At 37.7% G+C, this 26,353-nt stretch overlaps 1 protein-coding gene across 3 annotated transcripts in view; it reads right to left on the bottom strand.

Annotated features, from left to right (window-relative positions):
• Positions 1–26,353, bottom strand: part of LOC150075423 (serine/threonine-protein kinase Doa-like) — a 195,194-nt gene that overhangs the window by 41,944 nt on the left and 126,897 nt on the right. The window lies entirely within an intron of this gene.

Raw genomic sequence — 26,353 nt, 5'->3', positions numbered from 1 at the left:
TAGGAATATTGTAAAAATATCACAATGTGAACCCAATAACACTGTTTTTTTGTTTTTTTTTTTTTTTGTAATTTGTTCTAAGACCTTGGAAGTTGAAATTTTCACTATATAACTAAGCTATTTATCTCTCTAAAAGGTTATTTTTATAATGGATATTTCACTACCCTTTCATCATTATCATGTTCCGTCATAAGAATCAATTTTTAATGCCTTTGTGATATTTTTCTGGAGGTCACCACCATAAAACAATAAAAACAATTTGCACTTTCCAATTTAATGGGCTTTTTCGTTAGCGCAATCTATTACAAATGGGTAGTAAAGTCGATCATATTGCATTTGCGATAATACCGATAACTGGAATTCTGTGGGTTCTACTATGGCATTATGGTGAAATGAGTTCCCCTTCACTGAAACCTTCAATCATATAAAACACACATGAATTTTCAGAATGTTCTGTTCATTCCTATTTACTTATTACAATGGTGAAGGGAAAGGGACCAACAGAAAGTGCAAGTGATGGCAGTCTTGGGAAACAAAACAAAACAAAACAAAACTGATTTAGAAACGAAGATGATTAATTAAGAAGTATCAAAAAGGACAAAGTTTGTCATCTACTACATGGAATCAGGTCTTGCTGCTTCAACAGTGAATACTATTTTAAGGGACAGTGCACGTATAAAAGAAACATGTTACAGGAACAATGCATTTAAGATTAACAGTGATCACAAAACAGCGTTCAGGTGCTATATCGAAGATGGAAAAACTATCAATATGGCTGGAAAATCAGATTCAGAAGCAAGTGCCCCCTAGTCCAATGGCCATTCAAGGAAAAGTAAGAAGTATTTAAGAAGATATTAAGGATAAGTATGCCGAACCACAAGCCAAGTTCATGGCAAGCAGCGGGTGGTTTAATAGGTTCAAGCATCGTGTTGGTTTCTAAAGCATTGTAATATACGGTGAAGTCAACAGTGCCGATTCAAAACCCCTCCTAAATCTCCACAGCCCTCAATTTCTGCAGCTGCTGGCTTATCAGTTGGAGAGTTAATTCTGGCAACAATGCTCGAAAGGTAAAACTTGCTGACGTTATATGCCTGTCTTCTCTCTCTTTTTGTAATTTTATAATTTTGAAATTTTGTAATTTTTCTGCTCACAAGATAAAAAAAATTGAATTCTATTTACATGTTCATCGAACATTTCTTTTTTGCTTCAATCAAATTCAGCACACAGTTGTGAGTGCTGCATAAGCATTTAGGGAAATTCCGACTTACGTAAAATTCGACTTGCATAGAGTTCCACGGAACACAAGTCGGGGAGTATCTCTATTAGTGATTACCCTGACTTCTAATCTGTCTTGGCATAATGAACAACTTGAGTACAATGAACAATTGTACAGAGAAATAGAGTGGGCTAGTAAATCAGAATGTCTTATAATTAGGGGAATTTTTTTAACTTCCCAGATATTGACTGGAACTTTTGGTTTGGTCACTCACACACTAGCAAGGCTTTTGTGGATTTATTGGATGATTGTTTTCTACAGCATGTTTGGGAGGCAACCAGAGAGGGTAATGCTCGATCTGAATTTGCAGATAAAGGAAACACTAGGTGGCAGTGATCAGTGTACTGATGTGGATTTAATTAAAGATATAATTACCATCAGGGTAAAGGAAAGGGTTTCTGCTTCTGTAAAGGTGACTACAGCGGTCTCAGACAGTTTTTAAATTCTGCACAGTGGGACAACTGAGGATATTACCAACAGCAAATTCTAAGTGGGAAGCATTCAAGGAATTAATCGTGGAAGCTACTAGACTTTTCATACCTATTAAGATATACTGTTCAAGGTTTAGGCCTAAATGGTTGTCAAATGAACTAACAAGACTCATGGTAGAGAAGAAAAAATGCATGGGATGTATATAAATTATCAATCGACACAGAAGCCTATGGCAGATATAAGCTAGTCTGTAATCAAGTCACAAAGGCGATTAGGCAAAGGCGGATGAGAAATCTTTGGCAAAGGATGCTAAGAAAAACAGCAAGGATTTCTTTACTTATATATAAACTCTAAAAGGAAGGGGATGAATCAGATTGGTCCGCTTGATATCAATGGTTCAAGTGTTGATGATTCTGCTCAGATAGAAAATAAACTGAATGAGTATTTTGCATCTACATTCACACTTGAGGAGTTAAGGAAGGAAAATGCCAGAAGTTTATCAAATTGTAACAGAGTGCTTAATGATTTTTTTAACTGAGAGCAAAGTGGAGAAGAAATTGTTGAAGTTAAACATAAGAAAGACACCTGGGGATGGATGGGATCTATCCAGCTATATTAAAGGAGGAGGCAAAGGAATTAAGCAAACCCTTAGCCATAATTATGAGAGCGTCCTCGGACTCAGGGGAAGTTTGCACGTACTGGAGATGTGCAAATGTATCTCCAATTCACAAAGGGGGGGAACAAAGGATGACAAAAATATTTACAGACAAGTTAGTTTAATTTCTGTTCCGGGTAAAATAATGGAGTCACTGGTTAAAGATGCATTGCAGGATCATCTAGACAAGGCTGCAGCAATAATTCAGACACAGCATGGGTTTGTTAAGGGAAAGTCTTGCCTGACAAATTTGATTGCATATTATGATGCAAAAAATAATTTTGATATCATAGACTTGGATTTCAGGAAAGCTTTTGACACCGTTGCACATGGAAGACTACTGTATAAATTGGAGCAGAATGGTATTAAGGGTAGTTGAGTGGAAGAAGACAGAGGGTGATAATCAATGGATGCTGCCCTTTGTGGATTAATGTTATTAGTGGAGTCCCCCAGTGTTCTGTGCTGGGCCCACTAATGTTTTGTGTATTTATCAATGATATCGATGAAGGTATATTAGGTTTAATGTCCAAGTTTGCAGATGATACAAAGTTTGGCAAGGTTGTTAATGCAGTATGCTACTGCAACAGGATCTAGAAAAGTTAGGCAGATGGGCTGAGAAGTGGCAACTGAAGTTTGACATTGACAAATGCAAAGTACTCCATATGGGTAGCAGTAACCCAAGAGAAATGTACCAACTGTGTGGTACTACACTCAGGGAGGTAGAGAATGAAAAAGACCTGGGGGTAATTGTGCAGTCAGGTATGTAGTTTTCTGAGCAATGCAGACAGGTTGCAAGAGCAGGTCACTGGGTTTTGTCAATGATATACAGGAATTTTGTTGGCAGGGAAAAGGAGGTGATTATCCCTTTGTATAAGGCAATGGCCTGTATGCAGTACTCAGAAGCCTTGAGTACTGCATACAGGTCTGGAGGCCTCATTTTAGGAAAGGATGTAGATTTGCTTGAGCATGTACGGAGAACGGCAACAAGATTGGTGAGGGGAATGAAGGGATCACCTTACTAAGAGAGGCTTAAGTTCTGCAAATTAGTGTCTGGAGACTAGGCACCTGCAAATTGATCTGACTGAGGTAAATAAGGCCTTGCATGGGTTGAGCACGCTGAATTCTGATGGGATTCTTCCACTTCCCCCACTCCCTTTGGTAGTTATTGGTGCATCGGCTTCTGTGGCCATAATGCACCTCCCAAGGTTTTTTGCAGTACTTTGATCCAAGCCTGAGGCGGGATTCGAACCCGCGACCTTTGGGTTGTCATGTCAGGCAGGCGCTTTACCCACCCGGCTAGCCCGGTTAGCATTCTTCCACTTGCTCAGATTACAAACCTAAGGGAGAATAAATTCAAATTGAGGAAAGACTGTTGTAGAATAGATGTGCAGAAATTTGTCTTTAGCCAGTGGGTGGTTAACTGCTGGAACAAACTTCCATCTGTCATTGTGGAAGTTGATATTTTAAATAAATTCAAAGAGGAACAGGACAAACTTTTAGAGGGAATGGCTGTGTAAATTTATTTTTTGGCTGAGGTTACATAAGCTCATACACTTGCTTTCTTGCATCACATGCTTCTATTACTATTAGCACATCACAAACATTGCTTCCTCTGCATCTAAAAATCTGAGTTTTTTTTTTTTTTTATTTTGCTCAGTATTACTTTTCTTCCAAACAGCTGTTGACTCTGTCCAAATCACAAATCCAACCAACCATGGAATATTGTTCCCACATTGGGAGTGTGCCCCCAAAACCTCTCTCAGGCATCTTAGAATCCATTCAAAAGATGGCAGTTAAATGAATGACCCATCTTAAACAAAATCTCTGTACTCTCCGTCTCTGCTTCATGCCTTTTCTACAGATACCTGGATGGGCACTGTCCTTCTGAGCTGGCTTTTATAATTCCCACTCTGTCTTCCAAACCAGTCCAAACATGTGCCCCGACAAATCAGAATCCTTTTACTGTCCAACTTCAAATGCACAGAACCAACTTTTCTTCTAACTCATTTATTCCTTCAACTTCTGTTTTCTAGAATAGCCTCCCTTCATACATATTTCCTGAAAATTACAATCTACAGAACTTCAAGTCTAATGTCAACAAGAATTTTCTTTCATCTTTTCAACCTTCAACCCACACATGGTACTAAGTACTACAGATTCTAATAACTCTTGTGCTTAAGATGTTCAAAAAAAAAAATAAATAAATAAAAAAAAAAATCTAAATCAGTATTTTTACTAAAAAAAAAAAATTGTCAATATATGTTTTCAGTGTATATATATACATTAACATCAAGTAGTCTGGACTTGCTCATAGCCAGGCTGGACAGACTTGTTGATACATTGCTCTGGGGTTGCTGTTTCCCACATGTAGTACTTTACATTTGTCAATGTTAAACTTCATTTGCCACCTCTCAGCCCATCTGCTCAACTTTTCTAGATCCTGTTGCAGCAGCGTACTGTCATTAGTGTCCTTAACAACCCTGCCAACCTTTGCATCATCTGCAAACTTGGACATTAAGCTTGATATACCATCATCAATATCATTTATAAATACAGAAAACAACAATGGACCCAACACTGAACCCTGAGGGACTCCATTAATAATATTAGTCAACGATGAGCAGTGTCCATTCATTACCACTCTCTGTCTTCTCCCACTCAACCATTCCTTTATTGATAGCAGCAATTTCCCTCCAATGCCACACTGCTCCAATTTGTTAAGCAGTCTTCCATGTGCAACAGTATCAAAAGCCTTTTTAAGATCCAAATATATGATATCTTAATATACAGTAATACCCCGACTTACGCGAACTCGGAGTTACGCGGTTCTTGATTTTTTCGTTTGGCAACGCTGCCGCCCACTATCTTCAAGGTCGTTTTTCATATGTTATCGATATACGGTGCGACGGCGGAGATTGAGAGCGAAAGATGAACAAAATTCAATTTTGCTGCTTTTATGTTTTTTATATCAGTGAAGGGGAAACACATTTCACCATAATAACGTAAAAACCAACACAATTCCAGCTATCGGTATAATCGCAAATGCAATTAGATGGAGTTTACTACCCGTTTATAACAGATTTCACTTGCAGAAACGCAACTGGATTTTTATTGTTTTATGGTAGTAACCCCTAGAAATGTGAGGTGTTAATGGTGTATCTCTGCCTTTATGGTGTTGTTTATTCAGTTGCTGCATGCGCGCAGCTTTGTTTATGCGTATCAAGGGTGCTCCTCGTTTTGTAATTGTGCTTTATTCCCTAAAAATTAGTAAAATTAAAAGGTGTGAAAAGGAAGCGTCCTGGTGAAGACACTGCAGATTCAGAGAGAAAAAGAAAAGCAATTATGGATAAACAGAGGCGGACTGGATCAAAAATTCTTACCCGGGAAAATTTGTAGTGGCCTCATACTATGGTTTATGGCCAAAATCACACTGGCCCACCGGGGTTTCCCCGGTAAGGCTTATGGCCAGTCCGCCTCTGTCGATAGAGAAAAAATATGAAATTGTGAAACGCTTTGAGCGAAATGAAAGACCATGTGATATTGCACGTGCTACAGGCCTAAATGAAGCAACGGTGAAAAGCACATGACAATTGCAAACTTGACAGGTTGAAAATTGAAAAGATCTCAATTGTTAAAGGGCTTAAAAATTTTAGAAAACATAGACTCCAACGAAGAACGCGTTATAGCTACAAAGCAAGGAATAAAAAAATTATTAGCTTGCTACGAAGAAATTCTGCGTGAAAAAAAGGAACGCGCTGTGTCGTCAGACGAATTTGTTAGATTTTATGAAGCCATCGACATCGAAATAACTTTTTAACGTAAGTCATTTGTTTTTTTAATACATATTTTGTATTAATATGTATAAAGAACTGCAATTTTATTAATATTTTTCTTCTAAACTAGTGTTTTTGTTAGTCCTTGGTCCCAATTAAGCAAAATTTATATGTATTTATATGCAAAGTTGTATCCCGACTTACGCGAATTCGACTTACGCGATTTTCGTCGGACCCACCTATCGCGTAACTTCGGGGTATTACTGTATATCCAAATATATATTAAGAGTAGGAGACCGGCAGAATTACTTAACAAGTACAGGTCACTGTTGAACAAAAGCCGAGAATTACGGTTGAATTTGAAAGTGTCTGCAATTCTGCCCAGACACGATAGGAGGGAGTATATGATGAGAGCCTTGTCGATCAATTCGGCCCTGGAAAGATTGTGCAAGGCTCAAGGGGTAGAATTTTTTTCAGCCTGGACTGTACTTGTTAACAGGAGAGATTGCTTCTACAGGGATGGGATACACTTAAATAGAAAGGGTGCAAGAATATTTGCTGATGCTATCGAGGCAGTGTTAGGTGGGTCGGAAAACTGCTAGCTTGGGGGGAGACAAAGACCAACAGATTGACAGTAGCCACTGGCAGAGGTGAAAGAGATTCTTGCACTGCTTCTATTAGAATGAGCAGAAGCCTGAAAAACAAGATGCATGGTATTTCAGAGACTGCTGGGAGCCATCGGTACAAGTAAACACATAGGTTGTGTTAGGGTAGCTAAGAATAGAAACAGGTGCAGGTATACTTGCGTGTACACCAATGCTAGGAGTTTAGTAAATAAAATTGATGAATTTGAGGTATTGCTCAAAACATCAAAGGCAGATATTGTTGGGATATCAGAGACGTGGTGTCACACAGATATAAGGGATGCAGAACTGCAATTTGGGGAGTACAACGTCTACAGAAAGGATAGACAGGATAGGAAGGGGGGAGGGGTTATGCTATTAGTTAAGACACACATAAAAACCAAGGAAGTGAAGCCAGTCGACATCGCTGGACAGTGCAGTGTTGAGTCAGTTTGGTGTGACATAAGCATTGGGAGATCAAAATTGAGAGTAGGAGTGTGCTATAGGCCTAATGACTCTGATGAGTATAATAAGGAACTGTACAGGGAAATAGAGTGGGCCAGTAAATCAGAGAGTCTTATAATGGGAGATTTTAATTTCCCAGATATTGACTGGAATTTGGGGGCTGGTTACTCACACACTAGCAGGGCTTTTGTGGATTTATTGGATGATTGTTTTCTACATCAGCATGTTCGGGAGGCAACTAAAGGGAGTAATACTCTTGATTTGATTATCAGCAGTGATTCTTCATGCATTAAGAATCTGCAGAATAATGAACCACTAGGTGGCAGTGATCACAGTGTGCTGAAGTGGGATTTACTGAAAGAGGTAACTACCATTAGGGGTAAAGGGAAGGGTTATTGCTTCCGTAAAGGCGACTACGATGGACTGAGACAGTATTTAAATTCTATACAGTGGGACCAACTGATGATGTTACCAACAGCAAATTCAAAATGGGAAGCATTCAAAGAACTTATCTTGGAAGCTACTAGGCTTTACATACCAACTAAGAAATATTGTTCAAGGTTTAGGCCAAAATGGATGTCAGATGAACTAATGAGGCATATGGCAGAGAAGAAAAATGCATGGGATACTTACAAATTAACACATGACACAGAAGCCTATGATAGATACAAGTTGATATGCAACCAAGTTACAAAGGAGGTTAGGCAGGCGAAGGCAGATTACGAGAAATCCTTGGCAAGGGATGCAAAGAAAAACAGCAAAGAGTTCTTTACTTATGTAAACTCTAGAAGGAAAGGGATGAATCAGATTGGTCCACTTTATATTGATGGGTCAACTGTTGATGATCCTGCTCAGGTAGCTAACAAACTAAATGAATATTTTGCATCGACATTCACACATGAGGAGTTATTCAGCGAGGGGAATGCCAGAGGTGTATTCAACTCTAGCAGTAACTACAGAATCTTGAAATAACTGGGAGTTTCTCCTCCACTTGAAATAAGTGGAGGAGAAACTGTTGAAGATAAACACAAGAAAGGCACCCGGGGTGGATGGGATCTATCCAGTTATATTAAAGGAGGCAGCAAAGGAAGTAAGCAAACCCTTAGCCATAATTATGAGAGCTTCCTTGGACTCAGGGGAGGTACCCATATACTGGAAATGTGCAAATGTGACACCAATTCACAAAGGAGGATCAAAGGCTGACACAAGTAATTATAGACCTGTGAGCTTAACTTCTGTTCCAGGAAAATTAATGGAGGCACTGGTTAAAGAAGCACTGCAGGATCATTTAGACAAGACTTCAGTTATAGCTCAGACACAGCATGGTTTTGTTAAGGGGAAGTCTTGCCTGACCAACTTGATTGGATACTATGATGCAGTCACAAAAGAACTGGATGCAGGGAATAACTTTGATATTATATACTTGGATCTTAGAAAGGCTTTTGATACTGTTGCACATGGAAGACTGCTACACAAATTGGAGCAGTGTGACATTGGAGGCAAATTGCTGCAATAGATAAAGGGGTGGTTGAGGGGGAGAAGACAGAGAGTGGTAATCAATGGACACTGCTCATCGTGGACTAATGTTATTAGTGGAGTCCCTCAGGGCTCAGTGTTGGGTCCATTATTCTTTTTTCTGTATTTATAAATGATATTGATGATGGTATATCAAGCTTAATGTCCAAGTTTGCAGATGATACAAAGGTTGGCAGGGTTGTCAAGGACACTACTGACACTATGCTGCTGCAACAGGATCTGGAAAGGTTGAGCAGATGGGCTGAGAGGTGGCAAATGAAGTTTAACATTGACAAATGTAAAGTACTACACATGGGAAACAGCAACCCCAGAGCAACGTATCAACTCTGTGGTACTACACTGACAGTGGTAGAGAATGAAAGGGACTTGGGGGTGATTGTGCAGGCAGATATGAAGTATTGTCAATGATATACAGGAATTTTTCCAGCAGGGATAAGGAGGTGATTATTCCATTGTATAAGGCAATGGTCAGGCCACACCCTCATTTCAAGAAGGATGTAGAGCTGCTGGAACGAGTACAGAGAAGGGCAACAAGATTAGTGAATGGAACAAAGGGGTGCTCTTACGAAGAAAGGCTTAAGTTTTGCAAATTACAGTGTCTGGAGACTAGGCACCAGCGAGGTGATCTGATAGAGGTGTATAAAGCCTTGAATGGTTTAAGCATGCTCAATGCTGATGGGATTCTTCCTCTTGCTCAGAAAAATCACCTGAGAGGGCATAAATTCAAATTGAGGAAAGACAGATGTAGGATAGATGTGCGGAAATTTGCCTTTAGCCAGCGGGTGGTTGGTTGGTGGAACAGACTGCCATCCCTTGTGGTGGAGGTTGATAGCCTAAATAAGTTTAAGGCTCAGCTGGACAGGTATTTTGAACGAACAGAGGGGTGAAGTGGAAGTGGTTTTTTTTTTTTTTTTTTTTGGCTGATGCTGCATAAGCTTGCTTTCTTGCATCAAATGCCTCTACTAATGCTAATGCTAATATCAAAGTTATTACTTGCATTCAGTTCCTTTGTGACCACATCATAGTATCCAATCAAATTGGTCAGGCAAGACTCCCTTAACAAAACCATGCTGTATCTGAGCTATAACTGACGTCTTGTCTAAATGATCTTGCAGTGCTTCTTTAACCAGTGCCTCCATTAATTTTCCTGGAACAGAAGTTAAACTAACAGGTCTATAATTACTTGTGTCGCCCTTTGATCCTCCTTTGTGAATAGGGGTCACATTTGCACATCTCCAGTCTGTAAGTCCTCCCTTGAGTCCAAGGAAGATCTCATAATTATGGCTGCCTCCTTTAATATAACTGGATAGATCCCAACCATCCTGGGTGCCTTTATGTTTATCTTCAACAATTTCTCCTCCGCTTTCCCTCTCAGTTATTACAAAATCATCTCGCTCACTGCCAGAGTTTACTTCACCTCTGGCATTCTTCTCCCTGAATAACTCCTCATGGGTGAATGAAGATGCAAAATACTCATTTAGTTTGTTAGCCTTAGCTAACAAACTAAATGAGTATTTTGCATCCTTTGCCAAGGATTTCTCATAATCTGCCTTTGCCTGCCTAATCTTCTTTGTGACTTGGTTACAGACCAGCTTATATCTATCATAAGCTTCCATGTCACCTATTAATTTATATGTATCCCATGCATTTTTCTTCTCTGCCATATGTCTCATTAGTTTATCTGACATCCATTTAGGCCTAAACCTTGAACAATATTTCTTAGTTGGTTTTTAAAGCCTAGTAGCTTCCAAGATTAATTCTTTGAATGCTTCCCATTTTGAATTTGCTGTTGGTATTGTTATGTTTGTTATTTGGATTTTAGGAGCATTAGCAACTAAGGCCATTTTGTTCCGGGATATGCGGTGGTCATTCCCTGACCTTTCCGCATCCTCCGTATTTGGTGGTGACATGCTCGAACCACGGTCTAATCAAGAAGCGTGTGCTACGCACTGCTGCTTCTTCCCACCTGGCTATGGAGGCACTTGCTGTTGGTAACATCATCAGTTGGTCCCACTGTATAGAATTTAAATACTGTCTCAGACCATCGCAGTCGCCTTTACGAAAGCAAAAACCCTTCCCTTTACCCCTAATGGTAGTTACCTCTTTGAGTAAATCCCACTTCAGCACACTGTGATCACTGCCACCTAGTGGTTCCATTATCTGCAGATTCTTAACGCATGAAGAATCACTACTGATAATCAGATCAAGAGTATTACTCCCTCTAGTTGCCTCCCGAACATGCTGATGTAGAAAACAATCATCCAATAAATCCACAAAAGCCTTGCTAGTGTGGGAGTGACCACCCACAAATTCCAGTAAATATCTGGGAAATTAAAATCTCCCATTATAAGACTCTGATTTACAGCCCACTATTTCTCTGTACAGTTTCTTATTAAACTCATCAGAGTCATTAGGCCTATAACACACTCCTACTCTCAATTTTGATCTCCCAATGCTTATGTCACACCAAACTGACTTGACACTGCACTGTCCAGCGATGTCGACTGGCTTCACTTCCTTCACATTGTACTCCCCAAATTCCAGTTCTGCATTCCTTATATCTGTGTGACACCACGTCTCTGAAATCCCAACAATATCTGCCTTTGATGTTTTGACCAACACCTCAAATTCATCAAATTTATTTACCAAGCTCCTATCATTGGTGTATATGCAAGTATACATGCACCTGTTCCTATTCTTAGCTACCTTAACACAACCCATGTGTTTACTTATACCGCAATGACTCCCAGCAGTCTCTGAAATCCCTGCATCTTGTTTTCCAGGCTGCTGCTCATTCCAATAGAAGCAGTGCAAGAATCACTTTCACCTCTGCCAGTGGCTACTATTAATCTATTAGTCCTTGTATCCCCCCAAGATAGCATCAGAAGCAGTCTCTCCTCTTAACAAGTACAAACCAGGCTGAAAAAAGTTCTACCCCTTGAGTCTTGCACAACCTTTCCATGGCCGAATTGATCGGCAAGGCTCTCATCATATACTCCCTCCTATCGTGCCTGGGCAGAATTGCAGACACTTTCAAATTCAACCCTAATTCACGGCTTTTTTTTCAACAGTGTACTTGTTAAGTAATATATTAATTACTTTATAATATATTATACTTTGTAATATATTATTATATAAATTAAGTAATTTATCATAAGATAGAGGTTGCACAAGTACTCATATGGAGAGAAGAACGACAAACAGACATGAAACTACTAGCAGTCACAATTATCAAAAATTGTTTAACCAGTTAAAAGGAGTAAAAGGCAATAAAATACAAAATTAAATTTGTCTATATACTAATATTAAGGATTTTGTAAATAAACTAACAGCTTCTGATTAGGTCAATACACTATGGGACTAAAAGACAGCATCCAGAGAGAGGATTAATAATTTCATTATGGTGAATACAATACATCCAAGAGAATAGGGAAACTATGCTTTTTATCAAAAACTCTCCAAAAGCAATCAGACTGTTCCCAGAATCAGATTAAGTTCTGAAAGACATTCAGTATGTGGTATAGAATGACCTGCAGTAATGAAAAAATGATGGGGTGTGTTGCAGGCCAAACAATAGACTAAGACAAAAATTTCTTTAAGAAACCTGAATGGGCAAGCAAGTGCAATTGCTTCATTATAGGTGCCTTCAACCTATATAATAAACTTCAAATACATCATGTGGAAATAGTTTTTTTGAGCCATCTGAACATTATTTATTCCAATATGTCAGAAAAAACATGCCATGGTAGAAAGTCCTTAATGTGGTTCAAAATTAACTTTCAAACCTGCAAGTTTGACTTCTATACCATGAGAGATAATGGAGTTAACCCAATGCAGGATGAGGATCAGAATAACACATGCAAAAATGAAATTAAAAGAATCACAGCATGGCTTGAAAAGGAATCCATGTTTGACTAATCTAATTAGCTGACACGAAGTCTTAAAAGAATCAAATGCAAAGAATAGTTTTACATTGTTTACTTAAATTTCAGTAAACCTTTTGATCTAGTACCACATGTACAATTGTTATAAAAACTGAAGCAATATGGAGTTAATTTCAACTGACTGATGAGGACAAAGGGATGGATAAGTGGTAGGAGATAGTGGCCACTGCTCTTCATTAACTAATGTTAGTAATGGTCTACAAGTTTCAGTGCTAGGCCACTTACCATTTATATTATTTATTAATTATACTGATATAGGTATTTCACATTTAATGTCCAAGTCTACTAATGATAAAAGGGTAATTAATAGCAGTAATCAGGGTATGCTATTTCAACATTCTATAAAATTATTCTGGAAGGCTGAGAAATGGCAGTTGGCATTTAACAGTGGAAAATGCACCTGAATAGTAGTAATCCTAGAATAACATTTCACATAGGTAGCACCAAACTCAAAATGGATGATAATCAAAAAGGACTTGGAACTATGAAATCTGATATGAATTTATGTGTAACAGGGTAGATAGGCTGATAGGACAGCTCATGAAGTTATGTAACTAATATGCTGAAACTTTGACAGGAAAGACAGAGGCGATTATTCCATTACAGAAAGAGTAAGCATAATGAGAGCCTCTATATGTAGATTGAATGGGCAAGCAAGTATGAATGCCTTCTCACTGACAGTTTCAATTTGAGTCTTTGTGAGTGGTAGAGGAAGTACGAGAGGAACTCAACGTAGAAAAGTTTTAAATCAACTAGTTCAGCATTCCCCAACCCCTGGTTTTTGGGGACTTGAAATATTTATTTTATCATCATTTTTTTTGGCAGGCAACAATCTCATTACTATTAATGAGAAACACAGCCCTGCCTATAAAAACCTAACATATTACATACGTTAAGTACGAGAAACATATAATTGTATTTTAAAAAATTATCTGCATATATAGTTTAATATTTTTTGTAGTTTGTGGCTTCTATATCAATATAAAGTGGTGTATCTCTAAAAAAGGTTGGGAAACACTGAACAAGACTGTTATTTACATAAGCATGTGAGGTAAAGTACCAGAGCACAAGAATATCCCAGACCTAATCAGCACTTGCAAACTATATAGTATCACAAGGCTGAACCAGTACAGAACCCTAGTTGATAACAGAGTTATAAGCTGGATGATTGGGGTGTGGGGGTCATAATTGTAAAGGCAAAGTCATAGGTTTTAATATCAGGAAAGAAGACTACAACAGTTTAACACGTTCACTGTCCCCATATATTACATTTGCGTGACCTGAGAAGTCCAGATATGAAACTATCAGATTAATCAAAGTGTACGTAAATATGTACATATAGCTATTTTGTATATTGTATGTAATGTTTTTTATGTGTTTTTTTTTTTACTATGCATCATATGTGATGCCTGGACTTGTGAATACAAATTTACTCCTCCACGTCCATGAATCACGTATGATTCACTTACAACTACCCGCCAATTTTATTACTTTTGAGGTTATATTGTTGACCTTGAAGTGTTTCGCCACGGTCACAAGTTATTAGTTACTTTCTAGTGTGAAAATGGGTAGTCGTGGACTTAGTGACGAGGAGTTGCAAAGAATATTGGAGGAAAGTGACTATGAGCCAATTTCTAGTGATAGCGACGACGATTACATACCAGAGACAGTTTCAGAGCCTGATATTGACAGTGGAAATGAAATGAAACAAATATTGACACAATTTACGGATATGGCAGGTACATCAAGGCAACATGAAGGTTCTGCTAGTGTTAGTAAAAGTCCTTGGACTTACATTTCTCCACCTCAGAAGGAAACTTTCATAGGTTCATCCGGTATCCAAAATATTGACAGTATAATGGAAAATGGTAAAGCTTCTATAACCAGCATTTATTATAAATTTATAAATGAAGACGTCATGAATCTTATGGTGAATCAGACAAATTTATATGCTCATCAGGTTATGAATAGTCAAGTAACAGCGAAAGGAAGAATGCAACGATGGAAAGATACTAATGAAAGTGAAATGAAAAAGTTTTTGGGATTCATCTTATTCTCAGGTATTGTTTCATATCCGAGATGGGAGTATTATTGGAAAACAGACCCTATGTACTATCATCCATTGTTACATAATTTTGGAATGACTTACAATCGTTTTACTAACCTACTAAGATGCTGGCATTTTGCAGATAACACAGCAGAACATTCTAATAGATTGTATAAAATTCAACCCCTTATTGATCTAGTAATTACAAATTTACGTAATTTATACTTTCCCGGGGATGTTGTTGTTATCGACGAATCTATGATACCGTTCAGAGGTCGGCTTCTATTCAGGCAATATAACCCTTCAAAAAGTAACAAATATGGATTGAAAGTATACAAGTTGTGTACAAAAGATGGTTACGTTTGGTCTTTCGATGTCTACAACGGTCAAACCCCGCAAACCCTGCCAGGAATCGATAAACCTGGATGTGTGGTTATAAAGCTATTAGACAGACTAATAAACCAAGGGCGACTTCTAGTTGCAGATAATTATTATATTAGCATACCTCTTGCAAATTACCTGAAATCAAATAAAACAGATTTGTGTGGTACACTTCGTAGTAATAGATTGGGAGTTCCTAAGGAAATAATCCAGAAGAAATTACACAGGGGTGAAAAAATAACAATGCAAAAAGATAATATTGTGATCACTAAGTGGCATGATAAGAGAGATGTTTTGATGTTGTCAACATGTTTTGGTGATGAAATGAAGAAGTGTGGAAGAAGAAATGAACAAGTAAAACCAGAAATGATAACTGAATACAATAAGGCAAAAAAGGGGATCGATGTATCAGACCAACTTTCAAGTTACCAGTCACCAATGAGAAAATCATTGATATGGTATAAAAAAAATTGCAACAGAATTAGTTTTTGGGACAGCAATTGTGAACACATTTATAATTTTCAATGAATTGCAGCAAGAGAAGAAAGACAAAATGTCTCTTTTAGAAGTGAGAGAGGCAATCACTAAAGAATTGATGGGAATCAAAAAGGAACCAACCTCTAGTACAACCATTTGTCAATCTTCATCTCAGCATTTTCTGTCGGAAATTCAGAGGCTTTCCCACGGTAAAATTCACAGGAAAAGGTGTCACGGATGCTCCGAAGAAGCAAAAATTGCTGGAAAAAATCCCAAATTGGCTGCCAAACAAGTTCATACTGAATGTAAATCATGTGAGAAGCCATATTGTATGAAATGTTTTGAAAATAAACATAAAAATTAGTCTTTTTTCAGTTTTTTGTACTTCTGAAATAAAATACACATTGATCATTTTTAAATCTGTTTTATTTACTCCTAACATTGCATGTAATTTGAAATATTTGATGTAGCTATGTGTAAAAACTAGGAAACTTTTATGCAGGTTCATTAACTTTTCTAAAAAAATATTTTCTTGTTAATAAGTCCACAAAAGATTAAAAACATAGGTCAGAAGTCCAATTTTTTAAAAATGTTTAAGCTGGCAAGACACTTGGGAATCACATATGATGCCTGAACTTATTACAAAAAACGATTGTGCATCACATGTGATTCCCTGGACAGTGAACTTATTACAAAAAACGATTGTGCATCACATGTGATTCCCTGGACAGTGAACGTGTTAAGATGCAACGTGGCCTTCATAAACTGGATAAATGTCATGGGAAGGGTGAATACAGGGGAATTATGGAATGACTTTAAAGCACTATTCAGATGTCACAAATGCATATTATACAAGAAAATATAGCAGCGGAAAATGCCAAGTTCATTGAATATGGAGACAATCAGTTTAATAGAACTGGGGAGAAAAAATATAAAATAAAAGCAACATGGGAATGTTGTGTTGCAATGGAAAGTAATTAATGAAGCCTACAACAACATTAAGTTGTTCAGTAATAGTATCATTGGTGAAGGTTGGTTATGATAAATCACTGGAGAGCAAAGAATAGGAACAAGGAGTTTTTCATATATGTGAACACAAAGAAAAAATAACAAATCAGAACTGTCTATTAGGTAATAGGTAAGAAAGTCTGATATGGCTGATGAAATGAATGGGTACTCCACATTGATCTTTACTAAAGAAGGATCTATTCTCACAAACAAAAACTGTGCAAGTGCAGCTGAATTAGCAATACTGTAATTATAGAAGACAGTTTATTAAAACAACTTTTGAGCTTAAAGGCAAATAAGATGTCTGGAACAGGTGGCATATATCCAGTAATTGTGAGGGAATGTACCAAACCATAAAGATTAATTAGGTGGGCATGTTCTAAACAGGAAGATTCCTTTGGATTGGAGATGCACCCGCACAAGTGGTATGGAAAATTATAGACAATGATTAAGAGTCCGATACAGGGGCATCTAGATAGAAATGGTATGCTGAATGAAACAGCACGGTTTTGTAGAGGGAAAATCTTGCTTAAGTAAAATGGCTAGCGATTTTCAAAGGTAGCTCACATGTTAGACACTTTATCAGCAATGCCATGCAAGAAAATTTACTGTATAAGTTGGAAATCAAGGGACAGCTGCAAGGTAGGTGGCAGAGGTTTGTGTTAATCTGCAGATTGGGCTAATGTCAGAAGTGGAGACCCCTTCCCCCAGAACCAGCATTGAGACTGCTGCTGTTTCCAATTTTCATAACCACTGACAAAGAGATAAGGGCATGATATCAAAATTTCCATATGACATTATGATTAATTTCAAACAGTGCTACTTCAGAAAATTTTGGACAGGCTTCAAATGTGCCAGCCAGAAAAGTGGCAGCTATATTTTAATGCAGCAAAATAAAAGGTTTTATACTTGGGAAAATAACCTCAAAGTAACTAGGAAGGTAATTAAAAATAGTAGAAGAGAAATCTGCATAATTCGAGCAGACATGAAGTTCTCCATTGCACAAAGAGGGGAAAGGAGAGCACATGGTGAAGTTTCAAACTTTTTTTGTAGAGTTGGAAGGAGGGTTGTAATCACACTGTATAAGGCAATAGTGAAATTTCATTTTGAATTAAAAAAATCAAACCCTTGACAATAGCAAATGGAAAGATTGATAAAAGATGGTTATATCAGCACTTACATGAAAAATAAAATACAAAAGGTGTTTTTTTTTTTTTTTTTTAATTATACGTGTAATGCCAATACTAAACCATTTAAAATATACTTAAATATATTTACACTTTTCAAGGTTGTTTCAAACAATGTCCATTTATGTTATGAACTGGCTCGAACTTCCAGTATGTTTCCCAGCGTGACTTGTGCTTGTTAAGAGGCGAGAATTGCTTCTACAAGGATGGGATACACTTAAATAGAAAGGGAATGTTAGGTGGGTTGGAAAACAGCTAGCTTGGGGGGGGGGTGATTCACAGACTAATAGATTAACAATACCCACAAGCACAGGTGGAAGTGATTCTTGCACTGCTTCTATTGGAATAAGCAGCAGCCTGGAAAGAAAGTTTCTGGGAATTTCAGGAACTGCTGAAAGACATCATGAAACAAGTACATGGGTGTGTTAGGGTAAATAAGAGTTAAGAACAGGTGCATCTACACTTGCATGTACACCAATTCTAGGAGTATAGTAAATAAATTTGATGAATCTGAAGTGCCTGTCAAGACATTAAAGGCAGATATTATTGAGATATCAGTTACTGTATAAGTTGGACATCAGAGGCATGATGTCCCACAGACATAAAAAGAATGCAGAATTGGAATTTGAGAAGTACAATGTGTAAAGAAAGGGGAGGAGGGGTTATGCTGTTAGTTAAGAAACAAAATCTAACAGCAAATCCAGTTGACATTGGTGGACAATCCATTGTTGAGTCAGTCAGTTTGGTAGTAAATAAGCACTGGGAAAGCAAAAATGAGGGTAGGAGTGTGTTACAGGACAATTGACTATGACGAGTACAATGAACAACTATACAGAGAAAGTGGGCCAGTAAATCAGAATGCCTTATAATGGGGGATTTAACTTCCCAGATATTGACAGGAACTTGTGGGTTGTCACTCGCACACTAACAAGACTTTTGTGGATTTCCTGGATGATTACTATCTACAGCAGCATGTTCGAGAGTCAACCAGAGGGAGTAATAATCTTGATCTAATTATCAGTAGTGATTATTCATGCATTAAGAATTTACAGATAAAGGAACCACTAGGTGGCAGTGATCACAGCGTACTGATGTGTGATTCACTTAAAGATGTAACTACCATCAGTGGTAAAGGGAAGGGTTTTTGCTTTCATAAAGGTGACTACAATGGTCTCAGAGATTTTTTTTAAAAATTCTATACAGTGGGACCAACTGATGATGTTACCAAGAGCAAATTCTAAATGGGAAGTATTCAAAGAATTAATCTTTAAAACTACTAGGCTATTCATACCAACTGAGAAATACTGTTCAAGGTTTATGCCTAAATGGAAGTCAGATGAACTAATGAGGCTTGTGGCAGAGAAGAAAAATGCATGGGATGCATATAAATTAGCAGGCGAGACAGAAGCCTATGGCAGATATAAGCTAGTCTGTAATCAAATCACAAAGGTTAGGAAAGCGAAGGCTGATTATGAGAAATCCTTAGCAAAGGATGCAAAGAAAAACAGACTTCTTTACTTATGTAAACTCTAGAAGGAAGGGGATGAATCAGATTGACCCACATGATATTGATGGTTTAACTGTTGATAATTCCACTCAGATAGCTGGCAGACAATGAATATTTTGTATCTACATTCACGAGGAATTTTGTAAGGAAGGGGAGCATACAAGTTTTTTTTTTTTTTTTATGTGAACCCCAAACATAAGAGGTATTAGAACCTATAGTACTTAGTACCGTGCTTGGGTTTGAGGTTAAGAAGACGAAAGAAGATATTTGTTGATACTGGACTTAAACTTCTGTAGATTGTAATTTTCAGGAAATACGTATGAAGGAAGGTTGTTCCAGAAAACGGCAGTTGAATGAATAAATGAGGAAGTTGAAAAGTTGGTTCTGTGGGTTTGAAGTTGGACAGTAAATGGATGTTGGCTAATGGCGGCGCGTGTTCGGACTGTTTTGAAAGAGAGAGCAGGAATTATAGAAGCCAATTCAGAAGAACAGTGGCCATGGAAGTATCTGTAGAAGAGGCATGCAGCAGAAACAGTGCGTCTATGAGAAAGCGAGTGGAGAGACTCTGTTAGAGATGAATCATTAATTAACCTAACTGCCCTCTTCTGAATGGAATCAAGAAGCCTGAGAGAGGTTTTGGGGGCACCACCCCAAATGTGGGAACAATATTCCATGGCAGGGCGGATTTGCGATTTATACAGAGTGAGCAGCTGTTTGGAAGAAAAGTAACGCCGAGAGCGAAAGAGAAAACCAAGTTTTTTAGATGCAGAGGAAGGAATATTTGTAATGTGCTTGTGCCAAGAGAGATTAGAAGTCAGGGTAATCCCCAAAAGAGATATATCATTTTGCCTAGAAATCGGAGTGTCATTAAAGATAAGCATAGGAGCAGAAGAATCCTTTTTGCGAGATATAAGACAAGACTGAGTTTTAGAAGGGTTGAAATCAACTAAGTTGTCTTTGCCCCACTGGAGAATTACCTGAAGATCGGCATTTAAGGAATTGATAGCAGATTTTCGAGAAGTTGAAGCTGATTGAGCAGGACAAGGTTTCTCAAAATGGAAAGTTGAATGCAATGTGCTATCATCGGCAAAACTATGGATAGGATTTCCAGTCAATGGAAGAAGGTCATTGATATACAAGAGGAAAAGAGTGGGGGAAAGAACTGAACCTTGGGGGACACCGGCATTAGTGAAGGAAGTTAGAAGACAGAGAGCCATCTACCATCACCCTCAGTGAGCGATCAGAAAGAAAACTGGATAATCAATTACTAAAAACAGTTGGCAAACCATAAGATGGAAGCTTGTTTAGAAGACCTTTATGCCAAACACGATCAAAAGCCTTTGAGATGTCAAGAGCAACTACTTGGGTTTCACCGAACCTTTCCATTGAATTAGTCCATAAATGGGTAACATAAGTCAGAATATCTCCAGTGGATCGACACTGACGGAATCCATACTGGTGATTGTTGATCAGACGGAAGATTTCTAGGTAGTTTAAGAGTTGGCGGTTAATTGATTTCTCCATTACTTTAGAAAGAGTAGAAGTAATTGCAATGGGACGATAATTGGATGGGAGGGATTTGTCACCCTTTTTAGGAACTGGCTGGATATGAGCAAATTTCCAAGCAGAAGGAAAAACACCTTTGGAATAAGAAAGTGAAAAAAGGCGGCAAAGAATAGGAGTAAGTTTAGGAGCACAGGTTTTGAGAACAAGTGGAGAAATACCATCAGGACCTGGAGCTTTCTTAGCATCAAGATTCATCAAAATCCTTCTGATATCCTTTTGACGGAAGACCGCAGGAGGCATTGAATGGAGCGTGTTGGGAATAGTGGGAGGTGTTTTACCAAGATCATTAATACATGAGCTGGAAGAAAAATGGGATGCTAGCAGGTCAGCTTTATCCTTGGCTGAAGTGGCAACAGAACCATCTGGTTTGGACAGAGGTGGGAGCAAAGATGGGCAAAAGTTGTGGCCAATAGCTTTGGCAAGAGACCAGAATTCTCGGCTACCATTAGGGCAAGAAGCAAGTTTTCTACTCTTAGCCTGTTCAAACTCTAGTTTGGACTGATTAATAACTGCTTTACAATTGTTGCGAGCTTTGGTGTAGGCAGAAAATGAAACTGAAGAATTAGAAACAAGCCAATTACGATATGCAACATTCTTCTCTTGGACAGCCTTAGCACATTTATTGGAAAACCAAGGTTTAGATAAAGGATGAGATTTTAAAGTGGAGTGTGGGATAAAGGATTCCATTCCTGCAAGAATAATTTCACTGACACTATCTGAGCAAACGTTGATATCAGAAGTTTTGAAACAGTAATCTGACCAAGGAAAAGAAGAAAAGAAGTCTCGCAGGTCATCCCATTTTGCATTCTTGTAATGCCAAACAACACGAGGTTGGGAATAGCCATGAGATAAAGGTTCCATTGGAGAAGAGACAATCACCAAGTTGTGATCTGAAGTGCCTAAAGGACCTCACACTTCACCCGTGTACTCAGAAGGGTTGTTTGTGAGAAAAACCAAGGCCAAGCGTATTGGCTGTATGATTAGGATTGTCCGGTATTCTTGTAGGTAAATGAACAATCTGTGCTAGGTCATTAGTAATTGCAAAAGCCTCAGCATCTCGACCTGCTGGGTCGGTGTGACTAGAAAACGGAAGCCAGCTGGAGTTGTGAACATTAAAATCACCAAGGAAAATTACTTCACTGTTAGGAAAGTTGGACTTGAGAAAGTCAAGTTGCAAAGAGAGGAAGTCAAAGAGCTCCAAGTGATTAGTGGAGTTGGGAGAACGGTAGAGACAACAGATGAATTTGATACAATGAGGTAGAGAGATTTTAACCCAGAGAAGATCAAAGAGAGGAGATTCCAAATTGCCAAGTCTCTGACCAGGAATATCAGAACGGACATATGCACAAGTACCACCTTTGAGGCGAAAGGAATCATACAGAGAATAATTTGGCAATCTGAGATGAGCAGTAGATGAATCAACCGATAACTGAGATTCTGTCAGAAAAAGTACATGAGGTTTGGCAGACTGCAAGTGGAAATGGACATCGTTGAGATTAGAATTGAGACCACGTATATTTGTGAAATGAATTAGGAAGTCCTTGGGAGGTTTAGATCTTTTTGCAGATAAGCTTGCTCTATTAGTTTGACAATTCATGGTGTATTCATAGTAAGAAAAAGTAGGTGGGACATGCTGTATGAAGTAATACCCAGATCCTTGACATAACGTGGCCTCGACAATGCTCCCCGCGTACACACTACTCGGACTCCCTCCAGTCACTATCTGGCAGAGTAGAGGTAGCAAGATTATACACTAGCTGATCCGGAAGCCTCCTAGAGAGTACCAATAGGTCCGCTCCGGTGTACTAACTAGCGGCCGGCCTGCGAACACCGTTTTAGAGCTGTACCCTCGAAATGTAAGGAATATTGGATCTCGCCACAACGTTCATCATAACCTCAAAAGTCATCAATCATACTGCATGATGGAAGAGATAGGGAAGGGTTGTTTACTAAACTCTAACAGGGAACTAAATAATTTTGTAATAATTGAGAGCAAAGTAGAGGAGAAATTGTTGAAGTGATTGATTGATTGATTTATTTAGATTTTATTGGCGCATTAGCAGCTTTGACTATAATGCGCCAAGACCAGAAATTGTTGAAGTTAAATATAAGAAAGACACATGGGGTGGATGGGATCTATCCAGTTATATTAATGGAGGCGGCAAAGGAAGTGTAAGCAAACTCTTAGCCATAATTAAGAGAGCATCGTTGGACTTCTGGGGAAAACAATGGAATCACTGGTTAAAGCAGCATTGCAGGATCATCTAGACATGACTGCAGTAATAATTTAGACATCATTGGTTTAAGGGGAGGTCTTTTCTGACCAATTTGATTGGATACTATGATGTGGTCACAAAGGAACTGGATGCAAAAAATAATTTTGTTATCATATACTTGGATTTCAGGAAAGGTTTTGATACTGTTGCACATGGAAGACTACTGTACAAATGGGAGCAGTATAGCATTAAGGGCAAGTTGCTACAATGGATAAAAGGATGGTTAAGTGGAAGAAGACAGAGTGGTAATCAGTGGACACTGCTCTTCACAGACTAATGTTATTAGTGGAGCTCCCCGGGGTTCAATTTTGGGCCCATTGTTGTTTTGTATATTTATCAATGATATTGACGAAGGTATATCAGGTTTAATGACCAAGTTTGCAGATGATACAAAGGTTGGCAGGGTAGTTAATAACTATGCTAATGCAACAGGAACTTTTCTATTTCTGCCAATTGTTATTGTGCTTGTTTTAATATACCACTAATCAAAAACTAAAGGGGTAAAAATACAAACATGAATACACTCATGGATACACAAAAGTAATGATCAAAATTATGCCATTTTCAAATATAATTTCTGAAATCCACTTATTTTAGAACTTCGTGCAATTTTAATTATACGTCTTGAACCGACTTCCAGGAGCTGCTGTGAATTAGTTTGTAACTAAACTTACTAATTAGCTTATTATTAAAATTTACCGTTAGTCAGCATCTTGGCTGAAAAAAAAAATAATGCTTATTTTTGGAATTAAACAACTTGCTAAATAAGTGTTATTCAGCTTATAATAAACTGCTTTATATAAAGCAGTTTATTATAAGTGCTTATAATAAACTGCTTATATAAAGCAGTTTATTATAAAATTCAGCTTATATAAACGAGAGAGGATAGATACTGTTTGCTTATTCATTAATGATAGAAAAATTACACATTTGTCACTTTCTTGCTTTACAAGTGCTAAGGAAGTAATTTTATTCTCACATTTCTTAACATAATAACAATAAAAACAGTAACACTAAAAATATTGATGATGAATTTGGGAAACACTGATAATTTTCAATTGTATCAACACATGCAAAAAACATTTCATAAAATTATTTTTAAAACAGAAGGCAATGTAATATATAGTTGGATAAATGATTATGTTAAAAATCATCATTTCCCGTTTAAAAAATAAATTTAAATTAAATATAAATCTCCCATTTGTACAGAGAACCGGAACTTAAAAAAGCTTAATAAAAAAAAAAAAAAAAATTGACTCTCTAAATTATTATATGAAGAAAAAGTGCAATGAAGTGCTTTTGAATGCAACAGAATGCATCCTTTCTACACTTTTAATTACTTTCCTATGTTATTATGCTTTGTAATACCTTACATATTATTGTTTATTTTATGAATACATTTATAGGAAACGTGAAATTGCACAGACATTTTTCTCAACCTTAAAAATAATTATTCACTTATATATTCCTAACAGACTAATTATATGAGAATGATGAATAAACAAACTCTGCTGCCATACTGTATTTGCTGCTTATACTTGAATAACTCTTCAAATGAATAATCTCTATTCTGGCCATGACCTGTAATCTAAAGGGTTTAAATATGAGCTTCCAAATAGGTTTGGTATTTAGTTTTTAGGAGCATTAGCAACTAAGGCCATATTGCTCTGGGATATGCGGTGGTCATTCCCTGACCTTTCCGCATCCTCCGTATTTGGTGGTCAAGGGCTCGAACCCCGGTCTAATCAAGAAGCGTGTGCTATGCACTGCTGCTCCTGCCCACCCGGCTACGGAGGCACCTCCCTTCCAAATAGGTACACAAAAATGTTAGCAGTACAAAAATGTTGATGGTAAACAGAAGCAAAATACTTATATATCCAGCACTATCCACTGAACTTCACAGGCTTTATAACTAACCTTGATGGTATAACTTTTCACAAAAATGTGGCACAATAAAGCTTGTCATAGATCCCCACCCAACACAAATGAGTCAGCATAGAGTTTGTAAACAACCTCAGCAGCTTCCTGAGAGTTGAGTACACATCTGATCATTTTATTTTAAATCATTCTTTATTATGGTGCCTGCTCTATTTATACCAGTAAAGCAGCTACTCTGCTCAGAAGCTTGAAATATTTAAGATTTCGTGCACAGTGATTTAACAAACTGTGACATGCTCCTGGTTACAATATCCATTTATTTAGCTGATATCTTCTACTTTCAAAGAGGACTTCACAGAATTCCAACAGCCCACAAAATCCAGATATTATGCAGATGACCATCACTTGAACAGTCTTGTATTCCTTGGATAGTTAGTTACAAGTTCCAATAAACAGGGTTACAACATTTTAAAATCATATTCTGCAGGTGTCATACTAATTTTATGGAGAACAATGACTTTGTACCTTGATATTAGCTTACAGTGAGTTGCAACTTGTCATTACATATTTGGTGGTACATCTAAACACAATAACACAAACAAATATTTGCAGTGTCTGAATTAGTGAATATTGAGCAGTAAATTTGTATCAAATTCCGCTTCAAATTAGGGAATAATGCAACAGACACCAAGAAATGTTAAAAACAGCATTCAGAGAAGATGCTATGCATCCAATACTTTTAAGTGATTCTAGAAATGTGAGGCTGCTTGTCAGTAAATCCTATGCTGGCTAACCTTCAACTTCAAAAACCAATGAGTCAATTGAGTGATTGACGTTTAACTACCCGTGATGCTAGCAAAATTAGTGCCTGTATTTCTTATGGGACATGTCAATCAACACAAGATTTGAGAATGCAGAACACTTTTCAGCCAAGTTCGTGCTGAACATCTTCGCTGATAATCATCACACAAGTTCTTGCAGGTCTTCTCTGATATGCTGCTGCTTATCTCATGCTCGGTTTTGTTCATCATTACTAGTAGCAAATCAAGGGAGTGTATGGCTGTGATCCAGAAACAAATGCCCCCTACTCTCAATGGAACATACCATCTTCGCTAGGGAGATGGGGGGAGGCAAGACAATCTTGATCAAATCTAAATATCATGCTTATTGCTTTTTGTTTTGCATGGTCAAACAGTAAACTTGGAATACTAGACAGTTCTACACAATTGTGCAATGCTGTTTGGAGAAAACAGCTGGAAAAGTAGTTATTGGCATCAGAACAATGCCCCTGAACACAACACTTTCTATTCAGTAATTTCTTG

Source organism: Mastigoproctus giganteus, chromosome 14 (genome assembly GCF_048544385.1).
Source record: "Mastigoproctus giganteus isolate SK-2022 chromosome 14, ASM4854438v1, whole genome shotgun sequence".
Lineage (NCBI taxonomy): Eukaryota > Metazoa > Arthropoda > Arachnida > Uropygi > Thelyphonidae > Mastigoproctus > Mastigoproctus giganteus.
This window is presented reverse-complemented; position numbering and strand designations above follow the sequence as displayed.